Below are 16,594 nucleotides of genomic sequence, written 5' to 3' on the forward strand. Positions count from 1 at the left end.
CTCCCATTCCAAAGCACATCAGTGTCCTAGGAATCCAGAGGGCCGGAGTAAGGTAGGGTGGCCTCGCTGGACGCAGCCCCAAACCTTCTTCTCGCTCTTGAATCACCTCCCCCCGCCCCGCCATTATTTTGTATTGTGATTGAAAAGTAAGATAGAAGTCGCCAAACGACTAGAAGCGAAGTGAAGGCAGAGGAAATTTATGGGAAGGCTGGACCTGCAGAGCTCTCGCCTGCTCCTGGCATTCCTCACCCAACTACCTGGGTCAAGCTTGGTTCATTGTCTTGAACCAAGAGGTGCAAAGGCATTGTCTCTTGAGGGGGATTCTCGCCGAAGTGATGGGGTCAGTCACTAGCTGGAGTTGACCAAGAAACACAGAATGATAAACTGCCCCCCCCCCCCCGCCGCCTTCTTCCCCTCCGCTCAATAAGGGGTCCAGGAGAATGCCAGGGGCAGGATAGCATCTGTCTGGAGTCTGGGCCGCAGAGAAGACAGCGGGACTGAGCGCTGTCCGCGGTGCTGAAAGTTCTCTGAGGCGGGAGCTTATACTGCTGGGGGACTGGTGGCTCATTGCTGCCAATATTTCTCCAAAGCAGAAACTGCGTTAGAGCGACCTACAGAAACGCGTAAAGGTGCTATACACTTCCTGGTTCTTTGCCTTCTCCCGGACTTCTCTTGAAAGGAGGTTTTCCACACTCCTGGGTAGAGGAACAAGAGCCTGTATCATTCTAGGATCCAGCTCTGCTAACTTCAAATGGGGATGAATGTGGTGCCTCGTTCTGTTTCACTGCCTACGTGGTGAATCTTCCTGTGGGTAAAGTGTTGGAAATGCAGTTAGAGTTACTGTTCTGATAAACACTTCTGTGGTTTTCAGGAACCAGAGAACTGTGAGGCTGCACAAAGGCAGAGGCTTCATTAACAGAGAGACTGGGTTTCATATTCCTGGCTAAGATTTTTTTTCTCTCTTCAGCACCCATCTTTCCCCACTGCTCATTATTTACATCCTGTAGCTATAGATCTCTAAGCAGTCCTGTGTGTTTCTGACTAGTCTTTTACATTATAGGTTAGATGAGGAACAATTTTGTGTTCAAATAAGCCAATTTTGGGAGACCAAGTTAAGAGAATATTTACTTTAACCTACCATCTGCTGGGTCATATTATCTCATTTAAGCTTCACAATAGCTGCTAACCATAAGTATCACAAAGTAAAGAAAACTGCAGTTACGTTTTCAAACCCAGCACTTGGATTCAAATTCAGGTCTGCTTAACTCTGAAGTCCAAGCTATTTTCATGCCCTTATTTTGGCACTTGGCTTTGGATAGCTGTTAGTGGAGAATACAGCAAGAGTCTAAGTTAGAAGGCCTGCTTTTTCACACACACACTACTCTCTCTTCCAACCCTTTCCTCTTTAATCTGTTCACCCACCCACTGTCACTCACTCCCACCACACCAACTGCTTTTGTGCATGCTGCTTGAGACACCACTGTTCACACAACTCGAGCTTCAGGATAACAGAAACATGTTAGAGGACTAAAACAGCAGGTTTTCCTGAAAAAGCAGCAGGGCTTCAGGGAATCTGGATGACTAGAACCCACTTGTGCTTTCATATTTAGAATTACACCCTTGAGTGAGCAACCTTAAAGACCACTAAGCAACATTGTTTTATAAAAAGAAATCGGGAACTAAAAGACAGTTATTAGTCTGTCATATGACTGAAGAGTTAGGATTGGAATCCAGTTGACTTGACTCCAAAGCCAGTGTTCTTTCCACTACCCCCATGGTGCCTCCAGTATTCTTCCATGATGCCTTCTTTGATTATCTTTGACAAGAATATCAGCATGAGTGAACTATATTCAGTAATTATAAACATTTAAAATACAAGCAGTCCTCTTACCTGCTTTTTGCTTCTGTTCTTCCCCCTCTGGCCTCAGTATTCCAGTGTCATTTGACCCAGCATAACTGAGATAACTGATCCACCTTCCTCAGTAACTGTTCTCCCTATGGCAGCAATTTGCAGATGTGGATGGTGCTATGGCATTTTCTCTGTGTGCCTTTATGTTGTCTATATTTCTACCTATATGATCTATTTTCAACAAATAATTTTTTCCAAACTCAGTTACCCCAAGCACCTTCCTCACAGGTATTTGGAAGAGGCCTCAAAAAGATCTTGGCAGAAATAATCATAATAAGGCCTAATATCTATCAAGTGCTAGACACTATGCTAAGTTCTTTCATGAATCATTTCATTGAATTTTCACAATTAGGTCAATTAAATAATTTCATTATGAATGGTCCTAGAGTTCTAGTCCACTCTAACATACAACAGACCTGATGCTCTGTTCATTTCTCCTCGCTTCTCTTTCAGCCCATTATAAAAATCTCACCTTCATTAATTGGATTTTTATAGCCCTAGTAATCTCATTGAGAAGGAGGAAATTTTTATATCAAATTGTATAGTTCTATCCTGCTCCAACATATAGAATTTAGAAATTCAAATTCAATTCAAATGGCACTATTCTGCTCTTTTATCTCTTAATATTTATCACAACATATTCCTATCATTTGTTATCCTTTACTTAAAGATCCCTTTATGCCTTCTTAGTGCTAATAAGGACATTCTCCTTCAAACTTCTTCTAGAACCAATTAAGGCATAACTCATAATTAAATACATAACTTCTATTGCACCCTCACCAAGTGATCCTGCAAAGATACTGTTCCTGGGGTGCTGGCCTGAGAAACCATAATCTTAAACTTTCTGGAACCACTCTGTCCAATATGGTAGTCACTAGCCACATGAAGTTATTTAAATTTTAATAAGTTAAAAATTTAAACATTAAAAATTCAGCTTTTAATCACACAAGCCATATTTCAAGTGCTCAATAAAATCATACGTGGCTAATGACTGCCTTATTGGACAGTACAGATATAGAAAACTTCAAATATTACATAAAGTTCTATTGCACAATGCTGCTTTGGAAAATCCTAAAAACACTCTCACAGCAACTGAGAATGTGAAATTGGGAATAAGGATTTGGGACTTTGCTTTAAAACTTCTACCAAGAAAGCAGAAAAAGCCATTTGTGCCTAGGACATCCCCAAAGGCCCAAATATGCTCAAGCAATAAGGCTAGCAAAGAGAGCACAGGTCTCACTGAAGGAGCCGGTGACCTCTGGAGTTTCCTTCATATGGATTCCATTTTACCATAAAATAAAGTAAAATGTTCCATCCATTTTACTGTCTTGCTGGTTTCCTAAATTCCAGCTTAGAAATAACCTAAAGGTTCTTATTTGGAATTCAAGTATATATATATTAAATATATATAATATAAACTATATATAATAATATAATAGGTAGGTAGGTAGATAGACTAGACAGACAGACAGATAGATGAATCAATCTTAAAATCTTAACAAAGGAATGGATGGTAATGTGTAAGATACTCAGCCAGAGAAATAGCTGAGATGTACTCTCAGCCTAATGCTGGTCAAGCATACCATTTTCAGGCAATTCTTGCATATGGAATAATATTACTAAAAGGGAACATAGGGAGATTGTCAACCCTGGCCTCTAGCAGATCATGCTGACTTTAATGATAAACATCTTTTGTTGGGAATCATGGTTTATTCATTTCATGGGAATTGTTTATCTCTTGGAAGGGTCTGGATTTTGGAAGGGAGAAAGTATATTATCTCTGAGCTGAAAAAAGTTTAATTTTCACTATTTTTAGCTTGAGGGATTTAACCAATTTTATGTTCAAGGAAATAAGCAAAACTGACAATGTAGCTTTGAAATTCATGCTGGGACCATACAAACATCTGCTTAATCAATCAAGTAACTGAGGAGTGTCCCATATTAGCACAGAAATGCTGCAGTCACAGGTGTTTGAAACTCCTACAGACTGGCACATGGTACCCAATAAATATTTGTTGAATTCAGACCATTGTTCCAGGTCAGTTCATGCCATACACTCACCTACCCAAAAAATGAGTATTCCCTGTGACATTTTTCTTTAGTAAATAAACAGGAGACAAATATAGAACATCAAATCTTACCCTGACAACCACACTCCTACCCCCTCTGGGGGCATAGGTAGTGATGGCCAAGACAGACTGCTCCTGAGGATTGTGTCTTGCTGTCCTCCTCCAGGGAATAAGGGACAGATCAGCCCAAGAGTCTTGCATTTCACTATGATGAGGCAACTTCATAAACTTAATACTTAAATGGAGTTGTATGTTATTTTTCACTTTACCTTAAAGAGATATTTATCTCTTTGAGGAAGTATTTGATTGGCCTTCGTGAGTGTTGCAGACAGTTACTATTGTTCCTAAATTCAGAAGGAGCTTAGCTTAGAAAGAAAACACGTACATTAATCAGGGGAGAGCTGAAGGCATCATAGTCTGGCAGGTCACAGAATATTATCCTTCTCCAAGAACAACTGAGCCTCTCTTTAAAAGTTTTAACTGGTGATTAGTGACAAAAATGAAAGAAAAACAGATCATTCTATTCTAGCAAGTCAATAAGCAAATGCCTGGAATTAACTGATTCTCATTTGCCAAAGGCAATGAACTGTCCTACAAATGAGCAAGCTGGTTTCCACTGCCTGTTCATTTTTTTAAATTGTATTTTTCCTTTGTTTGTTTTTAAAATAATTAGCAAATTAAGAAACAATTGCATTCAGGTGTTTGAATATTCTGATGACAAAATGGTTTTCAAAATTGTAAAGACTTAATTGTTCATTAGAGAATATATTTATACAAATATTATTGTGCCAATCACATAACCCAACTCTCTTATTTTACAAACAGAGAAATTGAGGCTGAGAATGGTCACCCAAGTTAACCACAGAGGCAGAAGCAAGACTTGAGCCTTCTCTCTCAATCCACTGCTCTTTGCATCTTTTAACATCGTACATGTTTTCATTCGTCATGAAAACCTGTTTTTATCAATGAGTTTAGCCACCAAATCTTTACCTGAGCTGCTAAGAATAGGAAAGTGCATGTATCTGGATTTCAGATTCTCTCGCACCCCCCCGCCAGGTGAACTACTGATCAAGAATAGTCAATAGGTAGAAATTTCATGGGTGGAACTGTGAGCCAGAAGAAAAGCACTCAAAACTTCAGAATCCTTGTTGCAAGAATCTGAAGAAGGATATAACTCCTCTTACTTTCATCATCTTCATCTCTAAAACAGGAAATTTGACTGAAATAGTGTTTCAGGTCCTGCAAGCTATAACATTCTATGGTTCTATGAAAATGGGGCCAAGGACTTGAACAGCCCATATGCTGCCACATTCAGCCCAAATAATCAAAAATAAATGAAGATTCTTATTTTTACATCATTATTTATTGGAAGCCCTGACATTTCATGCTAGTACTTCACCCAGGAACAATAATGACGATGATGATAAAAGCTAAGAGTTATTTACATTTACTCTATCTCTACAATGTTGGTAATGTTATTATCCCCTTCTTACAGATGAAAAAACTAGATCACAAAGTAGTTAAATAAGCTGCCCAAATTCATACAGCTAACAAGTTTGTGTTCTTAAGCACCATGATACATGCCTCTTTGAAAAACACTAGTCTCTCAGATAATTGATGTGTATCATTTTTAGGCCACTTAACACATAAGACTCTTTTCTGAGGAATTTTTACTTTACCTACGTTTTCTGACTAGAACAATCAAGAGGGTGAACAGAACTTCAGGTCTCTGGTTCTGATGAAGCTATATAGGGATCTGCACTGTCTTTCTGCAAGATGGCTCTTGTCGTTTTGCAAATTATGCCATCAATCAGTTGCTTCAATGGTTCGGTATTGAATCCTGGTGCATTGCAGGATGCTGCTTTTCCCAGAATGTATGAACTGCCTGCATTGCCAGAAATGAATGAATGTTGTTACAGGATCTAGCACCTTCTAAAGCTACAAATGTCAGCCTGCCACGTCTTCCCCATTCAGTGGAGTTTTCTGGCTTTTGCCTCCACATTTTTGACTTAGATTGACAATCTAGACAACATTTAAGGCAGGGAGGGAGAGCTTCCAGAGTGTCATTTCCTGGTGGTGGGCTTCAGTCAAAAGTAAAACTAAAACTCCCAAAATCATGTGTGAAATTCATTTTCTTCTCTTAAACCTACCTTACCAAACCAGTCAAATACAATACATCACAATACTCATCTATCTCATTGTGGATTTTAATGTGTACTAAAACTGCCCTATCACAAGAAGGGCCAATGAGACAGCATTCGCTAAAACTTCTTGTAAATCATAAAATCTTTACAAAAGAAAGGAATGGATTTTCCATCCTTTCAGTTCTTCTCAGTCAAAAATAGCTCTCAAGTTGCTGATATCCAGTCCTGAACCAGAGTTGACAGCTACATCAAAGTCTTTAGGATTAAGAAGATCTTAGATCTAAGATTGCATGTCCGGAAAATGGTATTTACGATATGGGCAGTCCTCCTGGTTTCTTCTAAAATCAATGGTTCTCAACCTCAGGGCAGTGCTATCTCACTAAAGGGTATTTTTTTAATTGTTACAGACCCCAGGGAAGGGGGTGGGTACTACTACTGGCTTCGGTGGACTGGGATCAGGAATGCTGAATATCCTGCACTAACCCTGCACATTAAAAAGTATCCCCCCTGAAAGCCAACAGGACTCCTCCTCCACTGAGAAACAGTGTTCAAGGTGAGATGCTGTCCGTGCTTCCTAATTCCTCAGTTGATGCAGTCAGGGAGAATTTACTTTTGGCATCCTTCCCCATGTGACATCCAACTACTCTCATGTGAGGTCTACAGCAGCTCAGAAGAATTACTGGGATTCCAATAATTTTACTGAGAAGTAAAATACATTTTCAGAGATCAACAGTTTTCAAACTGGCCTTCAGAAGTTTGTATATGCAACCCCTTTCAAAAAAAAAAAAAAAGAGAGGATGTTTGTGAAGGAACCTGGCCCATAAAAATTGCTAAAAAATTTATAAAATCAGAGTTAAATGCTTTAATATCTTACTGCTTTCCCCTATTTTTAGGTATTCTATGTTATGTATATTTTGAATATATCATTTATATTAAAAAAAAAAAAAGAAGAAGCCCCTCCCAACTTCAGCGGGAACTAGGAGTCCCAGTAGGTTAACGTGGCCGTATTGCAAGGCCCAGAATAAAGGCTGGCTGGCTATCTGAAGACCCAAAATCAGTGAATTATGATTCTGAAAAATATCATCTTTGCAGTACATCGGAGGAACATTGGGTTCTGTTCTTACTTTGTGACAAGCATAGGCCTAGCTAAGCACTGGCACAATCCCTGAAATCAAGTCAGCAACATGGCAGCAGTCAGACATGGAAACTCCACTATTTATGAGACGTGACATATGCTATAACATGTTATAGGAGCCTCCAAAAAAGAGACCAGGGAATGATTCACCGCCACAGAGAAATTACAGTTGAACTGTATTTTGAATGACATGTAGTATTTTCTCATGTAACTAAATGAAAGGAAAGGCTATTGCAGAAATGGGAACCCCATAAGCAAATACTAGAAGTGTGAATGAAAACAACATATGTGCAGACTACTATGGTTAAGTAGAGACCTGGCTGGGAATAGTGGAAGGTCATACTGGAAACACTCTGAAGAAACCTGAATGCAGCTGAGCGGATGTATTTATTCAGCCTAGAGTTTATCCTTTGGAAAGGGTTTTTATGAACATTTTGGGAATACCATTGAATCCAAGGCTGGTTCATGACAGACAACAGAATTATGAAGTCTAACCTCACAGCTAGAAGGAACCTCAGAAATCATCCCAGCTGGCCTTCTCCTTTCCCTATGTTTTACAATTGAAGTAATAAAACCCAGAGACGTTAAGTGACTTGCCCAAGGACAGCCAAATTAGTAAAAGGACAAAGACTAGAGCCTAGTCCATCCTCATAGCATTTCGCCCTGCTTAGTACTATCTTCAGGAATTTTATCCATCATTTGAGCATAATCCAGTGTAACACACAATGTGATTATGAAGTATTCATGAAGCCCCAAGTTTTCCATTGCTCCCTATTAGGATATGGTTCCTTCATAATAACCAGGTGAGAGATCAGATCCTAGGCTGCTTCTACACGACAACATTCTATTCAGAAATGCAGACAAGTGGCACACCCAATGCATGGGCATGGCATTCTTCCCCTGCCTCACACACCCTCCCCTGCCTCCTCATTTCAAACTGCCAGAGATTACAGAGGCACAGCCTGAACAGAAGGCATCTTAATCTCTGGTGATTCTGTAAATAATATGCTGTTCATGCTTGCCTATAAATGATCACAGCCTCTCTACCTCTCTATTTTCTAGATGAGGGAGCCTTCAGAAAGATGAAGTTGCCTGCACACAGCGCATGTCAGAAATAGGATTTCAGACTCTGGAGCACCAGCCCTCGTTGTAACAGGGTTAAAATTTTCACCCATCTGCACACTCCTAATAATTTATCCAAGCTTATGGTCTTAAAGTTCACTTCATAGTCAAGTTAGTCTCAGAATATGAAGGTTCTGAGATTGCCTATTTTCCACTTTCCTTTCTCTGGCCACTTCTCATCCAATACACATCTAATAGAAGTTATCTACTAATCATTTGACAAGAGATGAAACTGAAAGCCAGAGAGGTGAAGCCACTTGCCCAAGGCTGCACAGCTAAAAGTGGCACTGTGACTAGACTAGATTCTCTGACTCCCAGTCCCATGCTTTTCCCTCCACACCAAGCTGCTGCTTTCCAAGGGTAAATAACAGAGCATTTTCCCACTCTCCACCCACCCATTCATTGCATAATCCCATAAGGTAGATGGAAATGACTGATTATACTGTGCTCAGAGGCTCATTCTAGACCTTGTTAGAATACCTACAATTTACTATCACCCACATTGTACTGGTCCATCTATCATATTATGAAGCTGGTTATGGAGGACACTTTCTAGTCTAGAGGATATATGTGATCAATGCCATCAAGGTATTCTCCTTGTACCACAGAAAACAGTGTACCCAAGAAAAAAGAAGGCAGGGTTCATGGCTCCCATCACTTGATTATGGAGCAAAGTTCACCCAAAATTCACTGTAAATGGCAGGTTATTAGATTTCTAATGCCAGAGACCAGATAATAGGGTTATTCGGATAGAGTTAAGCAAGATTGGTAGTCGCCTAGAAAGTTAAAAAAAAAAAAAAAAAGGCAACTCCCAAACCATTTCCACTTCAGGGGCAAGGTGTTTTGCCTGAATTGATCAGTGTGGTGCATTTAATTTAATGTACACAAAGTTTATAATGATAGTATTTCTTTTTAAGAAAAATCAATGAAACTCATTTTCTGTTTAAATTCATTCTATGGAACCATATAAAGAGAGAAACAGGTGGTGTTTCAGTAAAGATTATACTGAAAAGAGAATCAGGGAAGAAAAAAAACCTAAGAACTGGTTTCTCAGGCAGGGCTTTGTAGGGTCATGATTGTCTCACAGTCCTGACCAAGCTTATTATGTATGGAAACTCAGTTTTATCAGTTCTATCCAGAGTCATCTAGTTCTGTAGAATCAAGCCATGCTCCCCAAATCCCAGGAGGCTTGATTTGTTAACTAGATGCCAATATAGTCATTTACAACATAGGATGCTTGTGAGTGTCACCCAGGCCATTCCACCCTGGTATCAGGATAGTAAGAAAACCAAATGAGTGATGGAAGGTGACTCTGAACACAACTTCAGGATCAAAGGAGTTGGACAGACAGCCTCAGGAAGTTTTCCATCCAGGCTAACAACAGGGACTAGACAATTCTTCCAAACTCCACTCAAGAATATCTTTCAGGTTACTAGAATAGTTGTGCCCTTCAAATAGTTGTGCCTTTCCCTAGTGTTGGAGAAATTTTGGAAAATTAGTTCAGTAGAAGATAGAAACTTTATCTAGTCTTGTGTATCTACCATCTCCTATCAGGATATTATTTCATACATGTGAAAAATTCTTAACTCACAGCCTATCTTACATTGGTTTCACACTAGTCTCCTTTAGGGAGTTCTGGTAGATGTCCCAGTTTAACCATCAGTCATGAACAAGCCACCCTAGTGGTTGGGTTATTTCTGGAAGGGGCAAATCTCTTGTACTTTGTGCTGATTCTGTTTATTCCACCTCAGAGGGTGCCATGGTCTGACCTCGCTCTGAGAGCACTGGGTCTGGTCGATCCTTGTCAGTAGTCTTCGTGTATGGACCCTGACATTTAAAACTGTATTCATTAGTCACTCTCAATACAGAAAATACTCACGGGGTGACTGACTCATCCACAAAAATGCCAAAGGAATCAACCCTCAAAAGGTTTTTTTAAAAATCAGACGACGACATCGTTACCTCTGAAAGAGGTCACACAACCATTTTAACTATTTTTATGCTCTCCTTGAGCTGACTAGTTATCCTGGTTCCAAGAAGGCACAAACTATACAGACGGTTTGGGATTCATTTCAAGTTCTTTCCTAGTCACAGACTTTTGACACACTTTCTATTACAGCATCACAACACAGAGGAAGAAAATATCTGAATGAGTAGAGACTGTCGTGCCAGAAATAAATTCCTAATATAGACAACTAAAACATGCCACTATAAAACTTAACTGTCAAAATAGAAACAAGGCTTCTCTGTTTCAATACTACCCTAGTGACTAGCCTGTGTTCTTCTCTTCTGCCCCCAAGTCTATTCCAAACCATTATAAATAATACTATGGTGCCAACACAGCACATTAAGAATCTGAGGAGAACTTGTCAGTTGAGCCTTATGATGTCATCTCCTTACATATGTGACTCCAATATGGCAAGTTACTGAGTGTTCCTAAAGTCAAGGACAATTACATAGCTACATCACAATACCTCCGATAATAGTAACAACAGCTCACATTTACTCATTTAATCCTATGATGTTGGTAGTATTCTACACATGAGAATTACCGAATTTAAATGACTTGTCCAAAGTCTGATAGCAAGATTCAAATGCTGTGCCATCTGACACCCAAATCCTCCCCATCCCTACTGCCTATCCACAATTAAAAAAATTCTCTCTGAAGCAGACCAAGCCTAATGTGTCTCACATGAGTGCATAAATGATAAGAATAACTTTGCAGATCTACCTTCATGGTCTTGTCAGAGGATTAGACCCAGGGGTCCAAAGACTTGGTGTGGGCCTTTGAGTAAGTCATACCTTTTCTAGACCTCAGTCACTCCATCTAAGAAAGAGAAAAATAGCGGCTCTTTATTCATTTAGTTATTCACTCTTCAACAAATCTGCTAAAAACTGAAGCTACAATGGGAAAAAAAAAAAACACTGATTAGGAGCTGTTAATAAAAATAGGAACCACTGTTGAGAATATTGTTACTAAAATAAAAACAATACTAAGTCCCAACTGCCTACGGTTGGAGGACTGCCTTCAAGATGGATCGTTTTGGTTTAGTTTTCTTAATCAGTGAAGTGATTTGAATTCTTCCCATGCAACTGCCAAATAAACAAAAGTACAGCCCCAACTGACCGCTGTAATGCAAGGAACTACTCACACAAACAACGGCCTAGATCCTCAAACTTCTTGTGAACAGTTTCTGAAGACAAATTTGTCCTGAACAGTCAGCGATGCACAATACATCTCTAGGCTTAAATTAATATTCTAGAACTTTGAAGTGCATTTTCATTTGCCTACAGGAACTCATTTTTTTCAGCAAAGGTTGAGATTATGTGATTACCCTAAAGCAAGAACATTGTACAGAAAGACTAATAAGCTGTAATGGGACAACTGATGGCAAAGGGGATATTTATTAAGCAAAACAGAACGGGGGATTTGAAAGGAAGGGAAGTAATTTGAAAGACCAGTTTGTTCAGTTTAAGAGAATTCTAAAGTCTAATCTTGCTGATGGACTAGAGGATATTTAAAAAATGTTGAATGAGAGAGTTAAAAAGAAAATCAAGTCAACAAACAAGGAGGGGGAAGAGATTGCATTCTTTCTAAAGTACTTTCCCTTCAAAGGAAGAGTTGGTGTGGGAGGCGCAGGCGCATTTACTGGGCAGAGAGAAGTGAGATGCATTTCCTTCCCCCCAATCAAAGTCTTTATCAGTGACCCAGGCTTAAGAACAAGAGGCACATCTCACATGTATATAAGCAGATGGCTCTTTCTCAGTTCTGAATCATTCAATATGTCCCCAATTTTCAGAAGTCACTTGGCAAAAGGCATCATCACAAAGCCATTAACTGATGATCCCAAATTCACCAAGCCTAGAAGTCTAATTTATATACAGGAAACTATTTGGACTTTTAAGGTAATTATCTCCCCTTAAGACAAGGTCATCAGCCTTTCCTAGCATAAGACTAAAACAAAACAAAAACAAGCTCTCAAAGTCAAGGGGAAACCACTGTCGTTAGAAAATAAAATAAATTTGCCAACCTAATCTCTCATCTTAGCTTGTTTGCATGGCCAGTTTCTCATCAAAAAGCAGGAAAGTATCAGTTATAAATAGAATGCTAAAATGTAAGTTACGGCTTGACTGCATCACATCACTCAGGGTGGTCCATTTTAAACTTTGCTTTAAATGTTAAAGCAAAGACCTCAGTGTTGGCTTTTTGGGGTTTTGTGGGGGTTTTTAGTTGTTTGTTTTGTTTTTAATGAACTATAAGGTGATCCTCACCAGAATTTGTTGCTCAGTTGCTTGGAGTTTTTTGGAGAAGTATCTCATTACAAGCTTGATGGCTATAAGATTAGTAAAGCTCAAGATTTTCGAACAATAACTAGTATACATAAAATAGATAAACAACAAGTTTCTTCTGTATAGCACAGATAATTATATTCAATATCTTGTAGTAACCTATAATGAGAAAGAACGTGAAAACGAATATATGTATTTATATGTATGACTGAAACAGCATGCTGAACACCAGAAATAATTGATGCATTGTCAACTGACTATACTTCAATTAAAAAAAAAAGATTAGTAAAGCTCCTCTCTCCTGGACTTTGAATGCTGAGCTAAGGAGATTAGGCTTTAAGCCACAGGCAGTGGGAGCCACCAAAGGCTTTGGTACAGTGAAGTTTTGACCAGAAGAGTGACAGAAGACAGTGAGTGGGAAAGATGAGGGACACAGAGAGAGATGGCAGAAATAGAAAAGTCAAGCCAGAGATTAAATTATGTAAAATGTACAAGAAAAAGAGCATTTCATAGCTGTAGGATCAGGGGCCATTGTTGCTATTTCTTGGCTGGTGTTGAACCACGTTGCCCAGATCTTGAGATGAGCACAGCTCCAGGACTGCAGAGAGAGAGCGCCCTCCCTCCTGGGCTTCACACCTGACTTCAGTGTCTCCCCTCTTCTCTCAACTGCCAGAAGCCCCTCCCATCTTGTGGTAAATGGGTTGGTGGGGGTGGGCAGGAGTGCTGAGATAGGGGAAAACCATATGAGCTTTGCGTGCCTTGAACCATGGTGCCAAGGATGCACCACAGGGAAGTGCAAAAGGGGTGGTGGCTTCAGGTCAGCCTCCCTCCAGCCATGTGTGCCTCACCTTGCACAGGTCTCTTTGCATTTCTGGGCCTGAGATGCCTCATCTGTAAGACAGAAAGGCTACCATGGATGATTGCCATACTTCTTTCCATCTTGGATATTTATCACAGCAGCAGTGTATTATTAAAGATGCATTGCATGGACCATATTCAATTCAATTCAATTCCAGGGTGAACCACTGTACAAAATGCCAAAGCTCCTAAAGGCTTGATTTTCTCCCTTTATTTTTCCTCCCTCCATTTCCTATATTTTTCCATTATTTTTCTGATGCAGTATTTTCCCCCACTTCCATTTTTCCCCTTCATTTCCTGGTGACAGCAGGGAAGGGGCTGTTTCAATAGGACAAGAAGCTGAGATCATCTGTTTATTGACAGGACAAGAAGGGGCCAGGGTCTAGCCAGCCAGCTCTTTTCCACGTTTTTCTGCTGGTGCCCCTCAACCCATTACCAGCAAGAAAAGGAAGTTGAACTCAGCCTCCCTCCTAACATATTTTTTTTTATCACAGCTTTCTTTCTCTGCCAAGCTGCAGGCTCCCAGATGTTCTAGGCAACTCTCTCCCTCAGCTGCCTGCAATCCAAGCAAGGTGATTGTTGTCAACCATTTTCCCTGAGAAAAATCATACAGAGGGAGGAGATTTACACAAGTCTTACTGTAGTTTAGCTTGACAATAATTAATACTCACATGTATGCACACAGTCCCAGCCTCCTACCTGCAACTGATTCTGCTTAAGGCTCGGCCTGCTTCAGATCCAGAGAGTCAGCAGAGCCATGGAGGCCTCACTTCCAAGGAAAGGATGGAACCCTGAATTAGTCATTTAGTCTCTTGAGCTACTATTGCATTTAAGAACCATCAACTCCTTGTCTTGCTCATCTCAGCTGAAGCCAAGCTCAGTTCCAGTCTCCCCTATTTTGCTGCCCTACACCACCCTTACCCCCAGCCCAGGGCTCCCGACCCACTACTTGGGTTTCTCACTTCCTACACCAGCCTGGTTACTATTCCAAGGGCAACTTTATTGTCTTAAAAGAAAGAGAACCAGGCTGGTATAGGAAGTGAGAATCTACTTCTCCTGGTCCTCATAGCCTAAGGAGACTAGAGATTTCCTCCTAAAAATCCAGGATTCTGTGACAAGAATCAGATTATTGGGTGGCTAGAAATATTTTAAAAATCAAACACTCGATTCCCAAGAGAGGCCTATGTGGGTCTACATGAGCCCAAAGCTGGAGAGCTGAGGAAAGACTTAGGTCCCAAAAAAGTGTTATAAAAAGCGTTAAGTCACTATTAAAATTAGAAGTAGGAGTTGGTCTAGCCCCATATCCTCGAGTATTAACAAGAATATTTGTCTTTTAATCTAGTGTGTACCAGCCACTTCATATATATTAACATGAATTAGTACAATAATCCTATAAGATGGGCGTTTTTATGCCCACTTTTTAGATAAAGAAACCAAGGATCAGAAAGACTGTAAACTTGTAACAGGTGGGGCAAGGACTCTAACACAGATCTGTCTGACTTCAGAGCCTATAGCCTATTACTTCTACACCGTGAAAACTTAAACCTAATAAAATAAAACCAAGCCAATGAACTGGAGGCAGACCTCTTGGGTCCTGGGACTTCCATCTCTAACCAGCAGTGTGACTCTGGGCACATCTTTCAGGTTACACTTTCCTTATTGATGAAATGAGAGTTTCAGATCCAATTATTTCTCCCAGTTCCAGCACCTGGGAGTGTGCTTTCTCATCCCTGCATGTCTCTGCCACAGAGCCAGCAGCTAAAATCTTACCTCAGCACAACAGATCTCTTAACAACAGGAAGTGCCACTTCAGAGGCTCTGGAAATGACTCAAAAAATAATTCTGTTCTCCAGAAAGAACCTGTAATTTATATGACTGTGATTACCCACTGGTCAGGGCCTGCCTAGGTAACATTCACCGCAGTTTATTTCACCAGCATTCCACTTCACAGCACTTTCTGACGACACTGGAGGGAGGATCTGTGCCTAATTTTCTGTCATCTATGTGTTCAAAGGGGTAGTGACTCAAAAATGAAACAGGGATAAAAGATTACACACCCACACACACCTCGTACGTGAAAATCCATTACAAGAACGTGTTAACGGTAGATAGGGCTGGGGTTATTTACTGGCAAGGATTCCTCATTTAATAAAAGGAATCAGCAGGATTCCTAAATAGCTTATGTTTACACTCTGTCAGAGACTGAACTTGATGGAGTGATGGATACTGAATCCAGCGCTGACTGGATTGAGCTGGGTGCAGATCAAAACCAAAGGGGGAATGTGTGTTATTTAATGGGAAAGTAAGATACTCTGTTTGGAAAAGCTTGCTTCACACACAACCTTTAGGAACCGGTATTTGCTGAGGTGATGTGAGTGTCCCTTCTATGTGGCAGGAGCCCTGTGGGTATGAATCTATTCAGAGGAGCTGCATGCACAGTGGAGAGGAAGGGAGAGGTGAAGTGGAGGCAAGATGGGAGGGAGTCCCATTTCTGCTTAGAAAGGCATCATGGTAGTAAATATTGTATTGACTTTAAACAAACTGAAAGGACATTGCTAGAAGAGAAGATGATATATGGTGCAATTCTTTGAGTTAAACAGCCAAAAATGAAGCTTCATCTCAGCCATCCAGAATATCAACAGGGCTCCTTTGGTCAATATGTTAACCGTTAAAGAGAGTTTGACAAGCGAAAACAGTATTTCTTGTAGCAAGGCCGGCAATCAGACAACGCCAGCATAAACAATAACTCCCAGAAGGAACTGGGAAATTTTATTACTGACTCTGTGGTTTACCATGTCCTGACCCACAAACAATAATACATTATCAACAAACGCCACAGATAGCCTTTTCAAATTCATACTACTTTTCCACACGGCATTTCTTATTTAATCCTCTTCACAACCCTGCAGGGCAAGTAGAGTGAATATACTGTTTTCATTTTTAGACAAAGAGCCTGAGGTTCAGAAAGGTACACTGATTTGTCTAAAGACACAATTTTTCTAACAAAAGATTAGTTTAAAACCCTGGATTTCTGACTCTTAGTCCAGTGCTCTCTCCACAATACCCC

At 40.2% G+C, this 16,594-nt stretch overlaps 1 protein-coding gene across 2 annotated transcripts in view; it reads left to right on the forward strand.

Moving 5' to 3' along the window:
* SLC7A14 (solute carrier family 7 member 14) overlaps positions 1-16,594 on the forward strand; it is a 102,745-nt gene that overhangs the window by 1,480 nt on the left and 84,671 nt on the right. The window lies entirely within an intron of this gene.

This window comes from Camelus ferus, chromosome 1, assembly GCF_009834535.1.
Source record: "Camelus ferus isolate YT-003-E chromosome 1, BCGSAC_Cfer_1.0, whole genome shotgun sequence".
Classification (NCBI taxonomy): Eukaryota; Metazoa; Chordata; class Mammalia; order Artiodactyla; family Camelidae; genus Camelus; species Camelus ferus.